This window comes from Felis catus, chromosome B1 (assembly GCF_018350175.1).
Source record: "Felis catus isolate Fca126 chromosome B1, F.catus_Fca126_mat1.0, whole genome shotgun sequence".
Classification (NCBI taxonomy): Eukaryota; Metazoa; Chordata; class Mammalia; order Carnivora; family Felidae; genus Felis; species Felis catus.
In genome coordinates, this window is record NC_058371.1 from 48,355,192 (window position 1) to 48,381,695 (window position 26,504).

The 26,504-nt window shown below is 43.1% G+C and overlaps 1 long non-coding RNA gene across 2 annotated transcripts in view; it reads right to left on the reverse strand.

The window, feature by feature from the left end:
• Positions 1 to 18,804, reverse strand: part of LOC123384859 — an 88,875-nt gene extending 70,071 nt beyond the window's left edge. The window contains exons 1-2 of one of the 2 annotated variants that reach the window (XR_006596544.1): positions 18,472 to 18,804; positions 17,432 to 17,564 (exon numbers count right to left, since the gene is read on the reverse strand). This is a non-coding gene — a long non-coding RNA (uncharacterized LOC123384859). The other variant, XR_006596543.1, reaches the window with a different exon arrangement.
• Positions 18,805 to 26,504: the final 7,700 nt, after the last annotated feature.

A 26,504-nucleotide genomic window follows, 5' to 3' on the forward strand; every position in this document is an offset into this window, starting at 1 on the left:
TCCTCGGTTTAGGTAAATAATTTTATTATTCCAGTAGCTCAGCACATTTCTGAGGTAGGTCACCCTTCTGCCTATCTAAACTCACCTGGTTCTTTAGCGAACTTACCCCCTTATGTTATTTAACTGACTCGCCCCATTATACAGCAATTCGTCTTCTGTTTCCTTTCATTCACTCAAGATGAATTACTTACTGTTGAAACACTGTGTAGTGTCAGACTTTTTAATGACGAGCCCTGTGTCTCAGGATAGCACATCTCCCTTTCTTCTAGGAATAAATAAGCACACATCACATAGCTCTTCTCGAGTCTTATGTATGTACCTTCCTAGCCATACTGACTAGGAGACTATTTTTTAAGAATATGTGGACATAGGGGCGCCTGGGTGGCTCAGTCGGTTGAGCGTCTGGCTCTTGGTTTCGGTTCAGGTCATGATCTCACAGTTGTGAGTTCGAGCCCCACATCAGGCTCCATGCTGGCAGTGCGGAGCCTGCTTGGGATTCTCTCGTTCCCTCTCTCTCTCTGCTCCTCCCCAACTTGTGCTCTGTCTCTCTCGCAAAAACAAATAAACTCAAAAAAATTTTAATAATAAAAAAGAATATGTAGACATAAAACATATTCAGCTAAACAGAGACCCATGTGGGTTCTCTGTGGCACCTGAAATGTTCTCACTTGACCTTAAGTGCAATTAAGGGAAAGAGAGGGAGAGCCAGATTTCAGAAAACTTCTAAGCAAAGCTGATCTCTTCAGGGTTCTGTTTACCTTTTGGAGATGTATTTTCCCTTTTTTCCCTGCTTTCCAGGCCCAAAACCTTTTGATGGGCCTTAGTTGTCCAAATTCTCCTTTGAGATATTTAGTGAGGCACGTTGCCAAACCTGGACCCCCACACACACACACTCGGGACCTTCCCTGATTCCCCCTCAACAATTAACCATCGAAACTTCCTATTCTGGTTTCCCCTCCTCAGTGATCTGGTTGTTTCTGCCAAACCACCTAAACTGAGAGTCCAGTTACTATGGGTAATTATTTAATATATTAATTACCGTCAAATGTTTGGGTGCTGACAGAGGCTTCTGCCGCTTAATTAATTCAAAGCCATGACTAACCGGCAGGATTTGGGGCACCATGAAAAGTGACAGAGTCAGTGGGGGATAGGGGGAATATGTAGGTGGATCAGATGAGTGAAACTTCCAGTGACACGCTTTGAGTCATAGTATATAGATAGCAGTCCACTACTCTACACACACATACACACACACATATCTCTTTATGCCGTATACTCATATATATACATACCCACACTCTGCACATGCGAAGGCTCCCCCAAGGAGAGAATATGCCATCTACCTGTAAACACAAATGTCCTAAGTGTCTCCAGACACCGTTCATACAAGAGAAGAAAAGCGGTACCTGGTCCAGAGTTCACGTGTTCTTTCCATGACACCAGAGTCACCTTACATCCACACAGTGGCTCAGGTAGCAGAGAGGGTAGACTTTAGGAAACCATTAACCATTCTTGGCATGAAACATCAAGTGAGGGCCTTCCTCATCTTGGGTTAATGTTCTATAACTTTTTCTCCAAATTTCCACGCTGAAAGCAGGAGGTCGTCCCTATATGTCAACATGCCTCTTGTGAAAGAATCATCTCATCTAGTTGAAGCAACCCCCATAAGAAAAGAAATCCAAACTTTAACAAAAAAACTGTGTAGCAGGGCCCCTTACCAGATGATTTTTTTCTTACAGCTATGACAGAAGTCAATTAAATGGTATCTCTTATCAAAATCATATTATAGTATGTAATTTTAGATTTTGCTTTCCTAAACTCAGAGATGGATGGTATTGGCATACTAATGTTTCATATTTTCCCCTGGTAAGTAACCATTTGCCTACCAACTTGGAATATATAAGGACAGGATTCCTATAAGGTTGGTTATGCCGTTAAAATAAAATCGTATGCTCTGAGCTTTAACCATAGAGTCTCCCCTAAGAAAGCATCACTCTGCATACAGAAATACTTCTGACAACAACAGCATGAACAAGGAAAATGGAAAATCCAAGGTGCGGATCTAGGCAATAATCTGTAACATTATTTACTCACTATTCACATTCTCTGGTTTTGCTGCTGAGTTCAATGACAGCAGGAGAATCAATTTCAATATGTATATGGCATTTATTATAATCTGCATTTCATGTGGGGAAACACAAAGAAAAGGGAACAGAATCCTTGACTTCAAAACACTTAGGCTTGGTGTGGTAACATATTTCCCTGGTTCCCATCAGGTTAAAATATAAAACTCCAGATTCATACCTCCAGCCATGGTAAAGTTTCACTCCTAGTGCCCGCCAGGGAAATCACAGACCTCTGATAACATTTCTCCTCCAGGGGTGCCCTATATTTTTAAATTCAGTCTTGAGTAGAAAATGTCACTGAAGCCAAAGGCTACAAAACCTAATTAGCAGTATAATGAGAGCCCTTGAAGAGAACTGGAAGACTGAACGGGAGCTTTGAGAAGACAAAGTATCTAACCAGACATTCCATCTTGTTGGATTGGAGGAAAAGCGTAGTGAACATTCACATCCAACACATAAAATTTAAGTTAACTATGGACTTCGAGCGTGTCTTGTCAGCATAACGTTGAGTCCTGTCCAAGAAAGTCTACTAAGAATGGCAAAGAACTTCCTTGCAATATTGAAAGCTTTAACAATCCCAAGGACTGCCGATTTACAATTCTGGTACTACACATATTTGTTACAGGAGTATTTGTTAAAATGTTTGCTATAGTAAACTGTTAGATCACCAAGGTTATAAACTATTTTTGTCACAGAGGGTTCATCTTAACCACCTACCTTATGACACTGCACACATTTCCCTGACCTCGCTGTCATGTTACTTCATGTCTAAGTAAATGAAACAGCATGGCTTGTTACTCAAAAAGCATCGCCAAGGGCGCTGGGTGACTCCACGGTTAAGGGTCTGACTTCAGCACAGGTCGTGATCTCAAGGTTCATGAGTTTGAGCCCAGTTCTGGGCTACCAAAGAAGAGCCCGCTTTAGGTCCTCTGTCTCCCTCTCTCTCTGCCCCTCCCACACTCATGCTCATGCGCGAGCTTTCTCAAAAATAAAATAAAACATTAAAAAAAAAAAGCATTGCCTTCTTCTCTTTTAGACTTATTTACTTACAGTCCTTCTTGAGCAAATCTTTGTAAAGTTTCATCTCTAAAATGAAATTTAAATTATATTTTAACTCTTATTCTTATTATTGTTTTCATCATGACCTATATTACTGTTTTGGTACTTTTCCCTTTAGTCCTTTAACTAATGAAAAGATACCACTTATCCCATGAGGCGCCTAGGTGGCTCAGTTAAGCATCTGACTTCTGCTCATATCGTGATCTTACAGTTCAAGAGTTCGAGCCCCGCGTCTGTGAGTTCAAGCCCCGCCTTGGGCTCTGTGCTGACAGCTCAGAGCCTGGAGCCTGCTTCAGATTCTGCATCTCCCTCTCTCTCGTCCCCTCCCTCCTGCCCCCTCCTTCTCTCTCTCTCTCTCTCTCAAAAATAAATAAACACTTAAAAAATTTTTTAGAAAAAGATATCACTCATCCCAAAAGACTAGGTACATCAAAAACTACTTGTTTAACACTGAGAATATACGGTCTAAACATTTGCAATGATAAAAATAAAATTTTTCAAAATTTTTGATTTATGTGCCAGAAGTTAATTTAACCACACTCTTCAGTTCGTGGCACACTACTGTAAATTGTCTATAAAGGCTTCCCTTTTGGGGCGCCTGGGTGGCTCAGTCGGTTAAGCGGCCGACTTCAGCTCAGGTCATGATCTCGCGGTCCGTGAGTTCAAGCCCCGCATCGGGCTCTGTGCTGACGGCTCAGAGCCTGGTGCCTGTTTCGGATTCTGTGTCTCCCTCTCTCTGACCCTCCCCCATTCATGCTCTGTCTCTCTCTGTCTCACAAATAAATAAACATTTAAAGAAAAAAAAAAGGCTTCCCTTTTTAGTTTATATTTACTTTTATTGATATCTCCCACATAGCAAACATTCTAAAGTACAGTAAAACCTTGGTTTGCGAGCATAATTCATTCCAGGAACATGCTTGGAATCCAAAGCACTTGTATATCAAAACGAATTTCCCCATAAGAAATAATGGGAACTCAGATGGTTCATTCCACAACCCAAAAATACTCATATAAAAATGATTACAATACTGTAACAGAATACAAAATAATAAAGAAAATACAAAATATAAAGAAAATAAACAAGTTCACCTGCACTTTCCTTTGAAAACCTTCGTGGCTGGTGTGAGGGAGGCAAGAGAGAGGAAGGTTATTGTGTAGGATGACTTTCACTATCGCTAACGGAGTCACTGCCATCTATTGGCTCAATGGAATCTTTCTCTTTTCATGCAACTTAAACAAGGAACCCATCCAGTAACACTTGCTTTTGCCTCCTTTAAAGGATTTCAATGAAATGTGGCATTGCATTGATGATCACCCACAATCCTCAGTGAGAGAGAGAGAGAAAGAGAAAGAGAAGAACCATTGGCTCAGTTGTGATCATGTGACATTCAGCATCACGTACTACCCGTATTGCAAGACATCACTTGTTTATTAAGTTCAAATTTATTAGAAATGTTTGCTCATCTTGCAGAACAAGTTACTTGCAATCCAAGGTTTTACTTGTACTTGGTATATATCTGCTATCTAAATGAAATCTAGCCAAAAATACACTGTTGTTTTGTGTGCGTGTATTTACAAAGACAGTACTGTGTTCTAGGTCTTCACTCAGCACCTAGTTTTAAATTCTTTCCATATTGCTTTATATCCATATTGCTTCACACGCACATACACATGCTTCACACACACACACATACACACACACACATCTGGCCTTTTCCTTCTAAGCACTATATAGACTTGGTTTAAAGACCAAGAAAAACTTTTAAAGTGATGATTTAACCATTCTCCATGGTGATATGCTTAGACCCTCCCAAGTCTGAGTTTGGGAAAACTTTGCCCAGACTCTGGTGGTGAGGTGAAAGTGGGGCACGGTTACGTTGTGGGTTAGAATTCACACCAATGGACGGCTGAGTACCTCCCTACCCCTTCTCTGCTAAAACACTTCTCAACGGGACATGTCTCATCTGGTAAGTTTGGCCTCTGACTCGTAAGTGGTAACTTAAGTTGTAGATAACACAAAGCCCATCTCAAACTGACCTAAGAAAAAGACCCTTTGCTCATCTAGCTGGGACCTGCCAGGGTGAAGTGTCTTGTCCCAGGAAACAAGTTCCTCTCCATCTCTTGCCTTTACAATTGGCTTCCTTGGCAAGCTTCATGTAGTAGTTTCTGGCAACTGCAGGGTATTATCTACTAGAGGCTAAGATCAGCAAAAAAAAAACAAAAACAAAAACAAAAACAAAACAAAACAAAAAAACAAAAAAACAAAACAAAACAAAACAAAACAAAACAAAACAAAAATATATATATATATATATATATATATATGGTTCCTGCACATATCCTGGGATTAACTATGATTGGATCAATATGAAATTACCAAGGCAATCACTGTCACATGGAAATAGAGTTTCTCAATTGGCCAGACACAGGTCATATGTTCTCAGTGACCAGTCACTAAACTAGGGAATTTCGGGGCCATGACCACTGACCCTGGGCTACATAATCCACTCCTGATCTAGGATAGATCTCACTCAAATGATGCATCCTGAGAATAGAGAAGGTTTGTGTTCCTGAGAATGGAGAAGTAAAAGTGATATACTATTGCATTAAAAAAATGGATTCAAGGCAACCAAACCAGACAATTATTCATAAAAACTGGGTAGTGGATAGAAAGATGAAATTTCTCATAAGTAGAATAATGTCATTCAAAGCCACAGTTAGACAATCACCATGAGGTCTCTGGGTTTAATGCTTTAATCTAACACTCAAAAATTATCATAATCAGCATTTCTGTAATTACCATAATGATATGGAATAGATTATTTTATGATACATTGTCTCATTTTATGTATATTAGTCTGGACAATTCATTTTTCCTTTAAACTTTGTCATAACTACTTTTTGGTCACTCACAAAGGCTGACAGTCATATTCTCTTCTCCTTTAAAATATTAATTTTTTGGCTCAATAATTAGAAAAAAATACACAGTCACTTCTAACACCACAATCAAAAGTACACTTAGCATATTTAAAACCTAAATGTGAAAGTTTTTAAAACTTTACATCTGAGGATATGTGACAGAATATTTTGGGGGTAAGAAGAACACTTAAACAAAACTTTTTTATTACCTCAAAAAGAGGATTTCTTTTCAATAAAGTATACCACAGGCAAAGTTTGCAGACAGAGGAAGGATTGAGAGAAGATATCTGCAATGTCAAAAACTGACAAGGGAATGTTTGCCAGAATATACAAAGAATGTCTACAATTCAACAAGAAAACATCATAAACACTGATGAAAGAAATGGGCAAAGCATACGGAAAGGCAGTTCACAGAGGATGAAACTAAAGGCCAACAAGAATATAAAGAGATGTTAATAAGCAGAGACATGCAATTTAGAAAAACAATGTACTGCCTCATCATTGTTAGACAAGCAAAAACTTGAAAGCTGTTTTCAAATCTTGGTGGTCAGGTGGGACACAAGCACAAGTACACCCATATAGTGAAGGTACAGACAGTATAGCTACTCAAAAGAGCAGTCAGGAACTATGTAGGTAAATCAAACACTTACCCCGTCTTCTAGCAAGGCTGTTTGGGGGTATATATGCCCAAATAAAATTTCAGGTCCATAAAGGGATACGTATGAGGACATTTTTTGCACTGTTTACCAATCAGGGTCCAATCGCGAGAGAGAAACCACATCATAATTTGAGCAGGAAAACTGAATATAAAGAATGATTGGTTACGATAGAGTATGGGAGTAATACGGTACCAGCTGGTGAACTTACACTTGGGTAGATATTACTCTGCAGTTGCCAGAAACTGTTGCATGAAGCCAGACAAGGAAGCCGACTGCAGAGGTGAGAGAGGGAGAGGAACATCTTTCCGAGGACGTGAACTTCACCCTGGCAGGTTTCAGATAGATGAGCAAACAAAGGGTCCCTTTTGCTTAGGTCAGTTTGAGTTGGGCTTTGTGTTGTCTACAACCTAACTTACCACCTAGGAGTCAATTAGAGGTCTGACCAGTGTTCCCAGATGAGACACATCCCATTGAGAAGTGGTTCCACAGAGGAGCGGGGGGACCCCGCCCGCCGTCCAGTGGTGTGAATTCTAACCCACAACATAACCGTGCCCCACCTTCACATCACCACCACCAGTCTGGGACAGAGTTTTCCCAGAGTCGGATTTGGGAGGCTCTAAGCATATCGCCATGGAAAAGGGCTAAACCCTCACTTGAAACTTTCTCTTGGTTTTTAAACTTCTCTTCCTCTTCCCTATCTCCTCTTCCTTTTTGAAACGAGTGAAAGAGCCACTGCCAAGAAGAACATTAAGTAAAAGGAAGCAGAAAAAAGGCAGAGAGGGAAGTCAAAAGGAGAAATTTTGCTCAACCAGCAACGGCTTCATTAGGCTCACAACAAAGACAAGCTCAATTTCTTTCTTATTGACATTAACGAGTTTGATGTGAGTCCAACATAAAAGCCAGGCAAATCTGCTTGCTCTTACTGGGGTCCCAGTACCCCTGCAGCTGCTTGCAAATTGCTTAATTCCACAAAAGGTCATCTTTCTTGATTGGTTTTCATTCCTTTCCGTGTCCAACCAATCAAGTGCAGGCCACGCAGATGGCTCCGAGCTGGTCCTGACGGGCCAGGTCAGCAGCTGCTGGCTCACCCCAGAATGCGCCTGCCCTCCCCATCATGGAAATCCTCCCTCTAGCAACTGGCTTTTTAACTAGCAGCCATAGGAGCCCAGAGGATATTTCCTGAATAGATCAACGTTACCGACTAAACTCTGTCCATAGAGCTATGGTACAAGCTGGGGGTGAAACAAGAAAATATAACTCGAAGAAGAAAATGAAAACAGCTTATACAGTTTTACAAAATAACAAACACAGTCAGTAGCAGGGCTGAGATTCAAACTCCCATTTTTAGACCCAGATTCCACATGATGTCTGTCTGGGATGGAAAAGGGACAAGAGAAGAGGAATCTAGCAAAGAGACAGAAATAAAGAGAACACGGGGAGATACAATTAAACATAGGATCACGTGGGTTGGTTTCCTTCCAGGTGGTAAGATGACACCAGAGCATCCATGTTATATATTTTTTAACGTATTTATTTATTTTGAGAGAGAGAGAGAGACAAGAGAGTGTGAAGGAGGCACAGAAAGAGTGGTAGAGAGAAAATCCCAAGTAGACTCTGCACTGTCAGTGCAGAACCCGACTTAGGGCTCGAACTCACGAACCGCAAGATCAAGAGTCAGACACTTAACTGACGGAGCCACCCAGGCGCACCCCCCCCCCCCACCGCCACCCTGGCCACTGGTGTTATATTTTATCTCACTTAATCCTTCCAATCAGAAAGGCAGCCATTATTAGTTCTACTTCTACTGACCAGATTCCAAAATTCAAAAAGGCTAAATAAAAAATAGTCCAAAGGTTATAAAACACATCAGTGTCACAGCTGTAATTAAAACACAATCCCATCCAGGGGCGCCTGGGTGTCTCAGTCGGTTAAGCAACTGACTCTTAATTTCTGCTCAGGTCATGATCTCATGGTTCATAAGATCAAGCCCCGTGTCAGGCTGTGCACTAACAGTGAGGAGACTGCTTGGGATTCTCTCTCTCCCTCTGCCTCTCTCTCTCAAAAGTAAATAAACTTTTTTTTTAATATTTTTAAAAACTATAATACCAACCAATTTCAAAACCCATACACATTTTAAAAAATGTTTTTTAATGTTTATTTATTTTTGATAGAGAGAGAGAGAAAGAGACAGAGACAGAGCGTAAGTCAGGGAGGAACAGAGAGGGAGGGAGACACAGATTCTGAAGCAGGCTCCAGGCTCTGAGCTGTCAGCACAGATCCCGATGCAGGGCTCAAACCCACCAATAGCGAGATCATGACCTGAGCCGAAGTCAGGCACTTAACCAACTGAGCCACCCGGGTGCCCCTAAAACCTACACACCTTTAATGCCAGGCTAAGCTATCTCTTCCCACTCAAGTGCACCAGAGACCTAAGTGTTATATATATTGTTTGATAAAGACCTGACTTTGTGCCCATTCTCTTCTACATTTTTTTTATTTTAGAAATGTTGAGGTCAGTATGATTTAATCATAGAGAAATAGATATTTATTTAAATTTTTTTAATTTTTTTATTTATGAGAGAGAGAGAGAGAGAGAGCGCGCGCGCAGGGGAGGGGAGAGAGAGAGGGAGACACAGAATCCAAAGCAGGTTCCAGGCTCCAAGCTGTCAGCACAGAGCCCTACGTGGGGCTCAAACCTGAGATCACAACCTGAGCTGAAGTCGATGTTTAACCGACTGAGCCACCCAGGTGCCCCAAAATAGATATTTATTTAGAATCTACTTTATTCTGGACATGCATTCAGTAATTCAACAAGCATTTACTAAGAGCCAGGCACTCTGTCAGGTCCTAGAGAAGCAAAGACGAATTAAGACCTGGGCCATTCCCTCAAGGAGCTTGGAGACCACTGGGGAAAAATGGAGAAATAGACAATTATAAAACCGCATGCTTATGGCCCTCTGGCTTTCTTAACCTCTTAAACCTCTGTTTTATAATCTGGCATACTGATATAATAATAGTACGCACCAAATCGAGTTGTCGTGAGGATAAAATTAGAAAGCACACCTTAAGCACTTTGCATACCAATATATGGTAGGAGTTCGATAAATATTACTAATATCAATATCATCAGCAGCTTAGAATGAAGAAATTATGAATAAAGGAAGCGAGAATGAAGAAAGATGAATCTGCAGAAGCCAAAGACAGATTGCATGTGAATAAGAAAGAGGAACTAAAGACAACTCCAGGTCCTGGCTTTGGCAGTCTGGGCTGTGGAAGAATGGTAATTGCAGAGGTTGCTCATTGGCTACATATTATCCATTCTCCCATTCTTGCCTGGTAATGGAACTTCGGTTTTATCCAGGGTGACAATATATGCCATTAATGTTCATATGTTTCAGTCCCCCATACAGATTTAGCTGACGTTCCTCATTTCCTCCTTCCTGCTGCCTAGGCTCCCATGCAATGGCAGGTTCTCTGGCAGCAGTCTTGGACCATGAGGTGACCCTGAGGACAGAAACTGTTCTGTAATGTGGAGACAGAAAGATAGAAGTTGCCTGGGTGTGTGGTAATTAAGAAACTAGCCTACCACCCTTGATTGGCCTAGCTCTGCATTTCTTTTGCATGAGAGCCCAATATCTATTTTAATCCACTGTTATTTCGGGTTTTCTGTTATTCAATCCTAATCTAATATAGGGTGGATGCTGATATGGGGTAGAGAGTGGTGCTGTTTACAAATAATAGACACTATAAAAGGAGATTTCATTTGGGAAAGGTAAAAGGAAAGATGACTTCAGTTTAGGACAAGTTCTTCTTAAGGTGTCTGTGTTTCCAAGAGGAGGACAAGTGTTCATTGAGAACTAACAGTCTTGGAACTATAAGGACTTTGAATGGGGACCAGGATATGCCACCCTAGAATATGCCACTTTGGCATCAGGATTATTTTGAGCTGAAGGCCACTGAGAACCAACAGATACAGGAAGAGTTCTCTGTCCTTCCTTATCTGTCTGAAAGCAGGGCATAAATTTCCCTTGTGAAGGCGGACCTCTCTTCCATACCAAGACAGAGGAGAGCAGCTCTTATCACTGGAGATGGAGAGGAGTTTGCACACATGAACCTTACTAAAATGATCCTTACCTTCAGCAGTCTCCCTCCATTTATTTCCTTACCACTTCCCCTGGATTTTTCATCCCTCAAAGCCCAAACCCCCTTTCCTTTCCCATAAGTGGGGCACCTGGGTGGCTCAGCTGGTTAAGGGTCTGACTCGTGATTTCGGCTCAGGTCATGATCTCACAGTTTGTGAGTTCAAGGCCCACATCGGGCTCTGCGCTGACAATGCAGAGCCTGCTTGGGATTCTCTCTCTCTCCCTCTCTCTCTGCCCCTCCCCCACTCATATTCATTTTCTCTCTCTCTATCTCTCCCCTCTGCCCCCTCCTTTCTCCCTCAAAATAAATAAATAAGCATTTTTTAAAAGGTACATAAGCCCCCAAGTCTACCCATTCGCTTGAGTTTTTTTCTATGACCCTCCATGCAAAAAAATTTTTTTTAATTTTTTTACATATGACATTTCTGTATCTAGTAACAGTACATTAAAATATGGAAAACCATTGCTGACATAAATCAGTTAAGCCTTAGCAAGCTCCAGTTGCTAATATGGTCTGAGGTTAATTAATGAATATACATTTCGTTTGCCACAAGACATGAAACAATCAGCCTTTTTCCAACTAATTCTAACTACATCCAGTTAATTAAACTTATAATTAGCTGGAATTCAGATTTAAGTCCAGGGCATCCCACACTTGCCGCCTCCAAGAAAAGGATATTTTCACTGTGATGGTATTAAAACGTTTTTAAAGGAACTATTTTGAGGTTTCACTTTTTGAATGAAAAAAACTCCAACCGAAGATTTTTAAATCTCTAATCCCTGCTTTAATTTTGAATTCTGGTCACTTAACGACCGTTGATATACAGTCTAGTCGAATAATATTAATGGTATCACGAATATTTGGTTAAGTTTGGAGGAGTGAATTTATTATACACGAGCAACTATTCCTGCCCATGGTAGTTATGACTGACTGATCTTGGCTTTATTTCTGACTTATCTGGGAAGCAGTATATAGAATACCTTCCTCCAAACAGTTACTCTCAATAGAACAGAGCTCATTTATGAGACGAAGCTTACTGATTATTGAGGCCCTGGAGGAACCACAAGAAGGATGAAAAGGAGAATACTTGTAAGAAGTGAAAGAAAAAGAGCAGCAAGAATAACATCAATTTTAAGGGGAAATGGAAAGATAGTTGCCTTATTGATATAATTTAATTTAGCAAATAGGGCTGGTAGTCTCAAACTACCTTCCATTAAATTCTACCATTAGATATTTATTCTTTTGAAGGTAATTTCTCTTATTCAACACTGAAAGCTCACAAACATAAAACCGTACTAGTCATTAACAACTTTATCACTTACTTCTTTTTTATTGAGGTATAATGGACATACAACATCATATTAGTATCTGGTGTGCAATATGATGATTCGATGTTTGTATATGTCACAAAATGATCACCTACATAAGTCTAGTTAACATCTGTCCCCATACATAGTTATAGAATTTTTCTTGCGATAAGAACTTTTAAGGGGCACCTGAGTGGCTCAGTCAGGTGAGCGTCCGACTTCGGCTCAGGTCATGATCTCGCAGCTCGTAAGTTCGAGCCGTGCATCGGGCTTGGTGCTGACAGTTTGGAGCCTGGAGCCTGCTTGGGATTCTGTGTCTCCCTCTCTCTCTGCCCCAACCCACTCACATCCTGTCTCTCAAGAAAAAAAGTAAATAAACATTAAAAAAAAATTTTTTTTTAAATGAACTTTAAGATCTATGCTTTTAGTCACTTTCAAATATGCAACATGGGATCATTAATTCTAGTCACCATGCTGTACATTACATCTCCACGACTTATTTTATAACTGCCAGTTTGTACTTTTGACTCCCTTCACCCATTTCACCCACCTCACATCCCTTGCTTCTGGCCACCACTAATCTGTTCTCTGTATCTATGAACTTGGGGGTGTTGCTTTGGTTCGGCAAACACTCCACATGTAAGTGAGATCATACTGCCTTTGTCTTGACTGTCTGACTTCCTTCACTTAGCATCATGCCCTCGGGTTCATCCATGTTTTCACAACTGGCTAGATTTCATTCTTCTTATGGCTGAATAATATTCCAGTGTGCGATGGAGTGTGCGGTGTGGTGTGTTTTGTGTGTGTGTATACATGCCACATTCTCTTTATGAATCCATTGATGGACACGTAGGTCATTTCCATACCTCAACTGTTGTAAGTAATGCTGTAATGAACGTGAGAACACCCATATCTTTTCAAGTTAGTGTTTTCATTTTCTGCAGATAAATACCCAGACCTAGACTTGCTGGATCATCGGGTAGCTCTATTTTTAACTTTTCGAGGAACCTCTATACTGTTTTCCATAGTGGATGCACCAATTTACATTCCCACCAACAGTGCACAGAGTTCCCTTTTGGCCACAATTTTCTTCGCCAACACTTGTTACTTCTTGTCTTTTTTTTTTTTTAAGTTTATTTTGAGACAGACCGCGTGAGCAGGGGAGGGACAGAGAGAGAGGGAGACAGAGAATCCCAAGCAGGATCCACACTGTCAGTGCAGAGCCTGATGCAGGGCTCAAAGACCAATGAGCCATGAGATCATGACCCGAGCTGAAACCAAGAGTTGGACGCTTAACCAACGGAGCCACCCAGGCTAGATGTGAGGTGATATCTCATTGTGGTGAGGTGATCTTTCAACATTTTTTATTTTTGTACTGTCATCCCTTGGCATTTCCCTCCCAATGGCCTAACCTCCCCCTAATAAAAATTGTGTGCCTTTTCTCCTGTTTATCTGTCTTTTGGTAGTTTAATTCACAGGCTCCTTGACCCTAAATCCCAGGGTATAGGGAAATGTGTTTCCTCCCTGACTTCTTTCAACATTATATAGTAGAAATCATGAAAAAAGGAGGAGTAATCAAGGAAAGGTCTTAAAATAAGAAAAAAACAAAACTCTGGGGAATTCACTATTTCCATGACAGCAAAGGAAAAGAAGCTGTTGAAGGAAAATGATGAGGGGCAGCAAAAGGAAAATGTGGAGGATGGGGTCATAGAATTTAAAGGAGGTGAGAGTTACAGTAAAGCAGCATCAGATGCTAGGGAGGTTTCCAGTTAGATGGAAGAGCATCCAGAGGATTTAACAACAAAATATAACTGCAAACCTCATCATCATTGTTTCAGTGGCGATGAGGGAAAGCTGAAAACAAGCTGCAGACAAATGAATGGAAGATAGGGAAGGGATAGATTGCGCCCTACTGCTGTTGTAACAAATTACCACAAATTTAGCAACTGGAACCAACATAAGCTTCTTATCCCATAGCTCGTAAATCAAAAGCCAAGAGGACGCTTCAGGTCTCACCAGGCTAAATCTAAGTGTGAGCTGGCCGGGCTCCTGTCTGGAGGCTCCGGGGAAAATCTGTTCTTTCAAGTTGTTGGCAGAATTGGGTTCCATGTGGTTGTTGGGCTGAGTTTCCCATTTCCTTGCTGGCGGCCAGCCAGGGATTGTCCTCGGCTTCCAGGGGCTGCCTCCATTCCTCCGCTCCAACTTCAAAGCCAAGGACAGCTGGTCGACTCCTGGTCACGCTTTGAATCTCCCTGACCTCTCCTCCTGGTTCATCCCTCCTGCCTTCCTTTTCTGCTTTTCACGGCTCCAGTGATCACATTGGGTCCACGAAGATAATCGAGGTTAATCTATGTTAAATTCAGCGGACTAGTAACCTAATTCTATCTGTAAAGTCTCTAGATTGGTGTTTGATGAGGAAGCCAAGGGATAGGAGTCTTGGGGGAAACATTGTTAGAATTCTGGCCACCACAAGTGGTAATAATGAGCATATCAACACTTTTAAGAAATCAGGCTATAAATATTTTTGAGAGGAGGTGTGTCGAGGAGAAGCAGGCGTATAAAATTAGAAAGACTCAGACACATGCATATTCAGAAGGGAAAGACAACAGAGAAGCACATTTTGAAAATAAAAGAGAAAAAAGTGAAAAACTGAATCGCCTCTGAGGAGGTAGACAGAATTGGGACCCAGATCACAGGTGGAAGCAACTAGCCCCTGCTGGATGTTACAGGCAGAAAGGAGGGTAGGAAGTTTATGTGTCAAGAAGTTGTAGAAAGTTGCAGTTGTAGAAAGTCATTAAGCAAGTTCTGTTCACCACCAGTATTTTCTCCCGGGCAATTCTCAAAGTGTTGTCCCTGGACCCATAACATCAACATCACCAGAGAACTCACGTAAAATAAATTCTAAGGTCCTACCCCAGACCTACTTAATCAAAAACTCTAGGGGTGGGGCCCAGAAATCTGTGTTTAACGAGCCCTCTAGGTGATTAGGATACAGCTCAAGTTTGAGAATCATTCTTACAGTAAAAGACAGAGTCATGCCTAAGACTGTGGGGGAAAGGGTGCCGTGGAAGTCCTAAAGGAATGTGAAGGTTAGAAAGAGCTGTGGGAAGAAAAAGGGAGAAGACTGAGAACATATGGAGACCATGATCCTGCCAGACTCCAGGAACCAAATTCCAGTCCTGGGTGTATAAGGATAGAGTGTGACATCTAGTAGGCTTTTGACCAAAAAAAAGAGGGTAATAGAATTATTACTTATAGGAATAGGAATTATTGGCAATATATACGGACAATGGAAATAACTGATGACAGGGAGGCATCTTGGCTGGAGGAAAGAGCACTGCTTTTAGAGTCAACATAATCTGGATTACACTCTGCCACTACCAGCCTGGGAGTTCAAGAAATTGACTTAATCTCTCTGAGCCTATTTCCTCAGCAGGGGAACAGAAATACAACAGAGGTGTGGAAATCCCGCCCACGTGAAATAGAGCACGTGGAAATTCTTAGCGCAGAAACTGACACACCGGTGAGAGCTATTACTAATTCATTGGGATATTCGTCAGATTCTGTCATATTAATAGATGAACCCTATATCATGTTTCCTAATTCTGTTACCCTCTGCTCAGTTTCCTCCAGCCAGGCTGGACTCCACACGCCTTCTCATTTCAGAACCCAACTCAATGGAGAAGCTCCGTAGACATTCTAGATGCTCGTGACAGAGAGCAGGGTGCAAAAATGTGAACCCAAGCAAAGCAGTGGCATTTAAAGCCACCCACACTCCACTGGCCAACTCAGGTCATAAGGTCAAGGCTAAAGCCAGTCAAGTGAGCATGTGAACATGGAAAGGAAAACATGGCAAGGGTGGAGAAAGAAAAAATAACTTGAATATATTCTATTATCTATTATAATAACTCTGAGTCATACCAGAGGTGTTAGCCCGGATTGTTTGGGATGAAGCTCTAATTAAAGGCAAAGGCCAGGGGACGCTCAAAAGGCAACCCAACCCTCATCAAGATGAGAAAGGCTTTTTCAGATTCTGGAAAGTTAATTACTTTTGCAACATGCATGTTCGTTATTTCTGACCACATGGTTGGTGTATTAGTTTCCTAGGACTCCCTTAACACAATCCCATAAACTGGGTGTCTTTAACAAAAAGGCAGTCCCTACAATTGTGGAGACTAGACATCCTATCAGCAGGGTTAATTCCTCCTGAGGGCTGAGGGAAGGATCTGTTCTAGGCTTCACTCTTTGGCTTGGAGACGGCCATCTTCATTTTCAGACGGCATCTTCCCTGTGTGCATGACTGTGTCCACATTTCCTTTCTATTAAGGACTTAAGAAAAAGGTCACCTTTTATTAAGGGACCACCTTACTTCAGTATGCCTGCATCTCAACTAATTATAGCTGCACAGTCCCATTTCCAAAAAAGGTTACATTCTGAGGTCCTGGGGGTTAGGCTTCAATATGTGAATTTGGAGGCACATAGGTCAACCCATAAGAGGCAACATTCAAACCTTTAAGATTGAGACCTTTCTTGTTTACAGACAAGAGATTGGATTGCTGCTCTATTCCAGCCTCTCTTCTTGAGAAAGGAACACCGAGTAGTGAGTTTTAAACTTTTACAAAATAGAGCCACGAACTGGGTCCCCTGACATGCCAAACTGGGAACTGACATGCCTTACCCACTGGTAAGACTGGTGCACAGGACACTTGTCGAAGAGACAAATCCTAGAGAGACTCGAATATCTCTGAGAATTCTTGGTCAAGTCACATTCACTGTGTAAGCTGAATACTTGCCATTTACCCAAACTCCTTCACACCGAGGCCAAACAGATTCTGTGCTGCCTCTGACTAAACATGTACTCGGCTGGTTATCCATCATGAAGAGGCCAGGTGGAGGAGGCCAGCTGGCGGCCGGGCTGTGCAGTCTGTTCCCACTCACGGTGGTTACAGGAGTCAGCCCCCAACAGGTAAGGCCTATGCTTCTGGGCACCACGCGTGACCTCACCAGGACAAGGCCTCCTCCCAACACCTGTCTCCCTTCGACCTTTCTTACTTTAGTCAAGGCCACATTCTATCTGGCACTGCAAAGAACAATGCCTCTTCTTCCTCTTCCCTGCGCTCTCTAGAAAGGTTACTCCTTTCGTAAACGATGTTACCCATGCCAAACCCACCCCCCACACCGCCCACATTTCCCACACCCACGTTTACCGCTCTCTTACCTATCAAGGTTCAACTCGGCAGCTCAGGAAAGGAGAGGTGACTGCTGCATGCGTTCCTGTGTCCCCAGTCAAAGCCATAAGCTGGTTATGATAGACGTCACTGTAATATTCCCAGCCCGGGCTCAAAGTAGACCTGGAGTACAGACACCGTCTTCTGTCACATTCCTCAACATCACACGGCCCCAGGACTCAGCCTCGGCCAGAATCCCGGGCTGGCTCAGCACGGAAGGAGTTAACTGGGGAAGGACTGCAGTTTCTCTTCAAGTTCCTGGCGCCAAAGCTAAGCTCTGGCCCTGTGATGTTCCTCAGGATCCACGACCTAGTGCAGTATTAACATAGCACCTCTACCAGGGTGCCTGGGCGGTTCAGTCTGCTTCAGTTTCAGCTCAGGCCGTGATCTCACCGTTTTGCAAGTTCGAGCCCCGCATCGGGCTCTGTGCTGACAGCATGGAGCCTGCTTGGGATTCTCTCTCTGCCCCTCCCCAACACCAGCACGTGCACACACTCTTTCTCTCTCAAAATAAATAGACTTAGGAAAAAGCACCTCTAACAAAACCTCAAAAGACTGTGCTGGGTTGTATAGACAGCGCCTCCCACGCTGGCCTGAAACGCACATTAAATGTAATACAGGGGGCTGGTGGGGAGGGGAGACTACGATGGGCCCACCTGCACCTGTAGGGCCCTCATCTGAATCCTCTTCCTGGTGAACCTGAGCGAGGCCATAAAGGTTTCTCTGTCAGGGCTATCTGTCCCCTGACATCTCAGAAGGAGGTCAGCACTGTCTTCCGTATTTCCCCCGCACCTTTTGCTCAAAATCCTCTTAGGAGCCCAACCAACGCCCATAAACTCCAGGCGGACATGAACAACTGCCAGCTGGGCCCGTCCACGTCAGCGTCCCACGGAATCACAAGCACCCAGTGTCCAAGCCTAACTGGCTCCCATCCCCCACAACCCACACAGCAGCTTCCACCGGCCCAGCCACAAACTCCTGCCCACTGGATCCCCCCAAACGCTCTGAACTGTGTCCCTCCTCCACTCACCACTTTTTCAGGCTCTCCTTGTTGCCCACTTAGAACCGATCGTGAGGCAGTGGGGCAGGCAAGTGAATTAGGGACACCTGTGTTCAGATCCGACTCCTTCCACGAACCAGCCCAGCGGTTGGGAACAAGGCAATGAACTTGTTAGCTTTTGTGTTCTCACATTTAAGATAGGATTTAATGAGGCAATCTCGGTAGAGAAATGTTTGTCAGTCTCCTTGACTTCTGAATTCAGTTCCAGTGCCCGTGACATTATCCTCCAGGCAAGTAGTGCCCCCAGGGGGACAGCCAGCCTGTGTCCCTGTACCTTAAATAAAATGGAAACTTGGGGCACCTGGGTGCTTTAAGCGTCTGACTCTTGGTTTGAACTCAGATCATGATCTCATGGTTCTTCATTTGAGCCCTGCATCAGGCTCTGTGCTGGCAGTGTGAGCCTGTTTGGGATTTTCTCTTCTCCCTCTCTCTCTGCCCTTCCCCCACTCTCCTCTCTTCCTTGCTCTCTCTCTCTCTCAAAAATAGATAAAACAAAATTTTTTTAAAAATGGAAACTCAAACTTGATTAAAATTAAAACTATTTCACCATTTAATCTACAATATTTAAGTGGTTTTATATACAAAGAATATTATTTTAGCTCTGTATGTCTTGAAAGAATGTATTATACAGTTTATTTAAATACAGTCTTAACAATATGTACTTATTTATTTAACAACTATGGATTGAGGTTATAATATGTGCCAGGTATTGTTCTAATTCAAAGACACGTGTGAATTTATTTCATCAGTGATATGTTGTTTATTTTAAATTATGTATAAAATATATTTTTCTTGACAAAAATAAATTGCTAACTGGTGCCATATCACCTGATTTGAAGACTGAATTTATATCAAAATATGCATTCAAATCAATCTTATGTTAAGTCATCAAAATTAGTCAAAAACTGCCATCGCCACCTCAAAACTTCTGAATTCATTCATTTTGCATTAAAATATGAAGGGGTTTTAAATTTTCATGTTTTATTTCTAAATGGCAAGATGAGAGAAGAGATCACCTCTTTGTGATAGTACATTGGGTATGAATAGCATTTGCTCCCACTTAATGAAGAAGAAAACTAGAATATAAGCATCACTATATTTTCTCCTTTTAACCTATACTTTAGGCTAAAGACATTCAATGAGCCACTGAAACATTTGATCAGCAGAAGAGAACTCAAACCGATGATCATGATCTACTTGAAGGAAACTGGCAGAAATGTTTTCAGTTTCCACTCCTAACTTGCTATATATTAAAGTGTAAGCTCTTTACACGTCCTTCTCCAACCAGTGGCACGTTATAGGAGCATATTAAACAAGAGCTGAGAGGAAAAATCACAAGCATATAAAGATCACCAGAGCAGATACTGGTATTCAGCTGAGTGTAACCCATCTGCCACGGGAGGGGGGGATCACAAGGCTCTCCCTTCAAACACACCGAGATCTCATGTTGTTCTGTTTCTAAAATCCACACGACTATTATTGTACCTGCTTGTTCGTGGACATTGGAATCCACCGTCTGCAGTGATGTGGCCACCCTCGCACACCTTTGCAAACCACACACCTGGGAGCACTTAGCAGAGGGTAGATCTCACTGTTGCCTTTCAGGTTTGAACGCATCCTGCTGCCTGAGAAATTACCTCTTCTATCCGCCCTACAATCTAAATATGATACCAGTGCTTCTGTTTAAAACCTTTTATTAGCTCCCCAGAGAGGTGGGGATGAACTCCAAATCCCTTCACAAGAAATACGCACCAAGAGACACAGGCAAGTGGAGCCATCCTATCCATGCTTTTGTAGACCTCACCCTATTGTGCGCGCCTCTACTTTTGTGGGCTGTGTCTCCTACTCTTTGCTAGGAAGTTTCCCCACTTAGCTAACACCTTCATAGCCCTCTAAAAGTTCACTTTTACCAGGAACCTCCCTTGACCGAAATCCCTGTCTTTCTTCCTCCATCCCGCCCCTCTGCCCCCACACATGCCCCTTGCTCTGAAACCATTCACGACACCGCTATAATTCTTGCCTTAACATTTAAGGTAACTGAGGGGCGCCTGGGTGGCTCTGTCGGTTGAGCGTCCGAGTTCGGCTCAGGTCATGATCTCTCGGTCTGTGAGTTCGGGCTCCGTGCTGACAACTCAGAGCCTGGAGCCTGCTTCGGATTCTGTGTCTCCCTCTCTCTGCCCCTCCCCCACTTGTGCTCTGTCTCTGTCTCTCAAAAATCAATAAATAAATGTAAAAAAAAATTTTTTTAAACATTTAAGGTAACTGAGAAGCAGTAAGAGATGCCTCCTTTATCACCTTCATTGTAGAGCTAGGTGGGAACAAGCCAACTCCAGAATCTCAAAGGCTAAGAATCACAGAGATTGTTCTCACTACCTGCCAGTGGAGGGTCAGCTGTGGGTTCACTCATCTTCTAAGTGAAAGGAACAGTCCCCATCTGGGATGTACTTACGCCTTAGCAGAAGGAGAGAAGCAGGAGAGCTGGAGAAACATTCTGATGGTTCCTGAAGATTCTAATGGGAACTGGCAGTAGACACAGCCCTTTCCAATCACACTGGCCAAATCAAACCGTATGGCTAAGCCTGGTATTGGTAAGGTGGGGAAGTATAACCCTCCCAAGACAGGTACAGTAAGTCTTATGACAATAGGCAGAGATGTGTACTTCTCTTACAGGACAAGAAACAGTAATCCAGAACAACAATGCAATCTGCTATTGACTAATAGCTTTCTTCCTCCATCTTCACCAGTAGAAATGAAATCCGTGTATGGTTGTGCCATGCAGGTGAGGCATCGGCCCCCACCTCTGAGTAAGCAGTAGCTCTAGATTTCCCATTCTCTAATGTTGGGCCCCAAGGACTTAGGATCTGATTTTCCCAGTTCCTTTTCAAAACTGCCAGTTCAGGGGCACCTGGGTGGCTCAGTCGGTTAAGCGTCCGACTTCAGCTCAGGTCACGATCTCGCGGTCTGTGAGTTCAAGCCCCGCGTCGGGCTCTGGGCTGATGGCTCAGAGCCTGGAGCCTGCTTCCGATTCTGTGTCTCCCTCTCTCTCTGCCCCTTCCCCGTTCATGCTCTGTCTCTCTCGGTCTCAAAAATAAATAAATGTTAAAAAAAAATTAAAAAAAAAAAAACCTGCCAGTTCAGTTTTAGTTCGTAGGATTCTATTCCCCACTTCTCCCAAGACCCAATGTGCAGAAGAATTCACTGTTCCTTTCTAGATCCTTCTTTGCAGTTTGTGCCAAAACAACACAAAGCCTTTCTGCTCTCCTCGCTAAGCATGAAAGGAAACAGCGCTGTGACAAAATGGCCACCAGTGGGAAACCGATGGGGTTCAGTGTCCCCAGAGGCCCCATAACCTGACTGCTTTCTCAGCAGACACGCAGAAGCACCGAATACCTTTCTGAACATGGAGCCCGCCACCCTCTTCAATCTCACTCCACCTATCACCAACCCAAAAGACTAAAACATAAAAGCAGTTAGGTTGGGTGCAAAGCTCATAAAACCTAAGCTTCAGCGTTGTACTATTTTCCTAAGCCGCTGTAACCAACTACCACAAATTTGGTAGCTTAAAACAACACTTAGATACTTTTACTCTCTCACCGCGCTAGAGGCTACAGTCTGAAATCAGCATGAGTAGGCCCAAGTCAGAGTGTCAGCTGGGCCACACTCCTAGAAGCTCTAGGGGACATGCATTCCTTGTCCCTCCCGGTTTCTGGTGACTCCCAGCATTTTTTGACTTGTGGGCCCAGCACTCCAGTCTCTGCCTCCATGATCCCATCACCTTAGCTCCTTCTGCCTGCGTCTTCTCTCTGCCTCCCTCTTATGAAGAGGCATGTGATGGCATTTAGGGCCCATCCAGACAATCCAGGTTAATGTCCCCATCTTGAGATCCTTAACCACATCTGCAAAGACCTTTTATCCACATAAGGTAACATGCACAGGTTCCAGGGATTAGATATGAAATCTTTGGGGGGGACCATTTTCAGCCCTACCGCAAGGGCCCTCAAATACACAGCTTCTTCTTCACACCTGGGAGAGAGGGTTGCCAGAGGCTCCCTGGGCACATGGCACTTGCTGGGCCAGAAGGGGCCCTGCCAGTGGGGGCTTCAGAGCTCAAAAGAGCTTTTCTAAACCATCAACCGTGGAAAGCAAAACAAGATTGCCCACATAGAGAGTGTTCTTATGTGGGGGGAAACCTGAAATCCTTAAATCCAAAACTTGTGTTTATTTGTGTCTGCACAGAATACAATTATGAAGAGGGGTTTAAAATCAGCCATGGAGAACTCACTAGGACCACCTTCATTTAACATCCATACTACAGAAAATACGGCATCATTCCTGCCATCTAAAGAGGTGATTAACCTACCAAAAGCCAGACGTGTGCAAACATGGTCAGTTATTTATTTAAATCCATAAACATGTTATCTAGATTTTAGATCTGTGAGTTGTTTCAGTCACAGCTTTGGGATGATCTGGGCTTTGTCGTGACTCTTGTCCCTAGCACACCATCTCCCTGTTATCCGACCAAACCCTAGTTGAGATGCAGCTGTGAAGGGGTTCAGCTGATGTCAACTGAGTTTCAAATCCTTGGGTTAATCGAGAGAGAAGGTGCTGGCTGGGTGTGATGCCATCAAATGGAAGCCCTTTACAAAGCCCACGGCCACTGGCGCAGGGTCAGAAGCTGCTGGTGGCCGAGGGAGAAGGACTCAGACCAGGAGTTTCCACACTCTGTTCAATGCAAGCAGCCTGCATGTGAAAAAGGTCAAGAATCCAGAATATTCCCCTGATAGCTGGGAGCTGATTAAGCCAACACTGGGCGAACTGAATCAGAAAATGAAGGAAGTTGAGAGAGAGCCTCGTGAAGAAAATAGGCGAGCGGAATCTCTCCAGACAACTTCATCATCAGAAATGCTGCTATATCCACACCCTATTTCAAAAGCACAGAGCCATCAGCAGACAGCTGTGTGAATACTGCCCGAAAGTAGGCTAATGTGGACCCAAGCCTGACTGCCAACTGGAGAACACATGATCATAAGAACACAAGTTGCCTGGGGCGTATCTGGATTCTGGGATGCAGACGTCAGAAGCAACTGCATTGTCCTGAGCTCCCCAAAGCTGGGACGAGACAGGCAGCATCATGGGGTGTGTGTTTTGTGGCTGCAGGGCCTGGACTGTTGCCAACAATGCTGTGGCCGGACTCCTGCTCCTCCCTGGACTTTGAACTTTGATCATGGCCGAGCCATGTAAAGGCTCTGCTCTCTCCTATAAGTGATCTACGGTGAGGACTCAGGATCTGTCCTGGGTGCTCTGTACCCTGAGCCCTGCGTGGTCCTCTCCCTGCCCTTTTTCCGGGTTTCTCCCAGCGCGCACACACACACACACACACACACACACACACACACACACTGCAGAAGAGTGATGGGACTCTGCTGCCTCTGAGCCAGACAGATCCAGGACTTCGAAACAATTGGAACCTTGATTTCCATCCCATCGAAAAGACAAACGGACATTGCAGTTCCACATACTCGAGACTTCGTCCTTTCTGCAAAACCGATGGCATAAACACAAAAATTGGAAGAAAAGAAATAAGTGAAAGTCACCAGAAAGCTAGCACTGACTCCTGCCACCTTGGCATAACCCATTTGCAGGAAGACGGAAGTCAACAGGACTTCCAGCAAAGGGAGGAAACATGCAGCCTTGTGCTTTCAGATGCTCTCCACTAGGTGGTGTGCGCTGAGCCTTTGCAAAAATCAAAATCAAAATCAAACATTTTGCGTGACTCCTATTTCCTTCCGAGTACAAATAGGAATTTTGCTTTCTAGGAATGGGAGGCTAAGCCCAGAAAAAAGGAAACTGAATTCAGGTCTAATATTATGGGAGTCTGGTTTTTCTTGTTGTTGTTTTTTGTTGTTGTTGCTTTTCCCACCAGACTTCTGCCTTCTATTTCCTCTCTGGAACTATCACCACTGAATGCAAGGCAGAGATTCTCCCTGAACCTTCCTGATTAGTAAATGGTTCAGCTTTTCAGTGATCAGTCACCTGTGTTCTTCAGGCCCTAAGTGTGGGTGGAAGGAGCTATTGTCCACTCTTAACAGGTAAAAGGTTAACTGCTTTTTAGTGAGCCCCAAATATTCATGCTTAAAACCAGAAAGGCTCGCCCAAAACCCTGATTTACACCTTGCCATGTAAGAATAGCATGAAGATTACCTTGTGCTGTAAGGTGCTTAACAATCTACAAAATAAGAAGGGACAAAGTCAAAAGTTCTGAATTTCCATTCTGCCTCCACCTTTTAAACCTGTGCAACTGGCCAAGTCACAATTCATAAGAGCCCTCGGTTTCAACATCCACAGAATGGTAGCAATGGTTTGGAAAGCAAGAGATAAAGCGTGCGTGAAATCTTAAGGCCTGAAATGCCCAACATCACTAGCTGTTAGGAAAATACAAATCAAAATCACAACAAGGTATTACTCGATACCAATTAGGATAGCTAATATTTTTTAAAAATTTTTAATTTAAAATTTTTAAAAAATTTAAAAACCTAACAAATGTTGGGGCACCTGGGTGGCTCAGTCGGTCGAGCGTCTGACTCTTGATTACGGCTCAGGTCATGATCCCAGAGTCATGGGCTCAGGCTCTGCACGGAGCATGGAGCCTGCTTAAAATGCTCTCCCTCTCCTTCTCTCACTCTCAAATGCTTTAAAAATTTTTTGATTAAAAAAATAACAAATGTCGGTGAGGATATGGAGACATCGGAACCTTTATGCATTGCCTGTGGAAACCTAAAATCCTGCAGCTGTGGTGCAGAACACTTTGGCAGCTCCTCAAAAAGCTAAATATAGAATTTGCAGGTGAGCCGGCACTCCACTCCTTGGTATATACTCAAAGGGATTGAAAGCAAGAATTCAAACGGGTACTTGTACACGAATGTTCACAGCGGCATTATTCACGATAGCCAAAAGATGGATACAGCCCTAGGGTCTGTCAACAGATGAATGGGTAAGCAAAATGTGGTATGTCCATGCAATGAATTCTTATTCAGCCATAAAGAAATATGAAGTACTGACACATCACAACATAAATGAACCTTGCAAACATTATGCTACATGAAATGAACCAACACAAAAAGGACAGATACTGTATTATTCCATTTCATGAGGTACAGGGAATAGGCAAATTCGTAGAGACAAAAAGTAGGTTAGAAGTTACGACTGGCTTAGGATGCCTGGGTGGCTCAATCGGTCGAGCCTTCGACTTTGGCTCAGGTCATGATCTTGCGATCTGTGAGTTCGAGCCCCGCATGGGGCTCTGTGCTGACAGCTCAGAGCCTGGAGCCTGCTGGGGATTCTGTGTCTCCCTCTCTTTCTGCCCCTCCCCCGCTCATGCTCTGTCTCTGTCTCAGAAATAAATAAACATTAAATAATTTTTTTTAAGTTATTGCTTCCTTTCATGGTTACAGAGTTTCTGTTTGGGGTAACAAACGAGATTTGGAAATAGATACCGGTGATGGTTGCACAACATAGTGAATGCAAGTATTGCCACTGAATTTTACACTTAAAAAAATAGTTAAAACGGTAAATTTCATGCTATGTATATTTTGCCAAAATAAGGAAATACAAAATAGTAATAGGCAGATCGAGACCAATTTAGCGTTCAAAATCAAGAACAGCTTTGGGGATGGCATTTTTCTCGGTGACTATATTTGGTGATTAAATTCCCTTTTCCATTAAAAAAAAAAAATCCCAAAGCCTGGCACGGAACTCATTCAAATCACATTTGTATTCAGCTCATGTGTGTCGAGTTTCTTCTGGCCCGCTTCATCCTCCCAGCAATCCTGCAAGGCACCCGGGAACCACAGCCAAAAAACCTGCTGTCCCTACACAGTATCCTTCCAGAGCCGCTTCTAGGTATAGACTATCGCTTGATCTTAAGCAGAGAGGGTAAGAGCAGAAGACACAGTGAAGCGAAAGGTGTAACATCCAGTGAATGAGTGCTCTGTGTGCCAAGCATG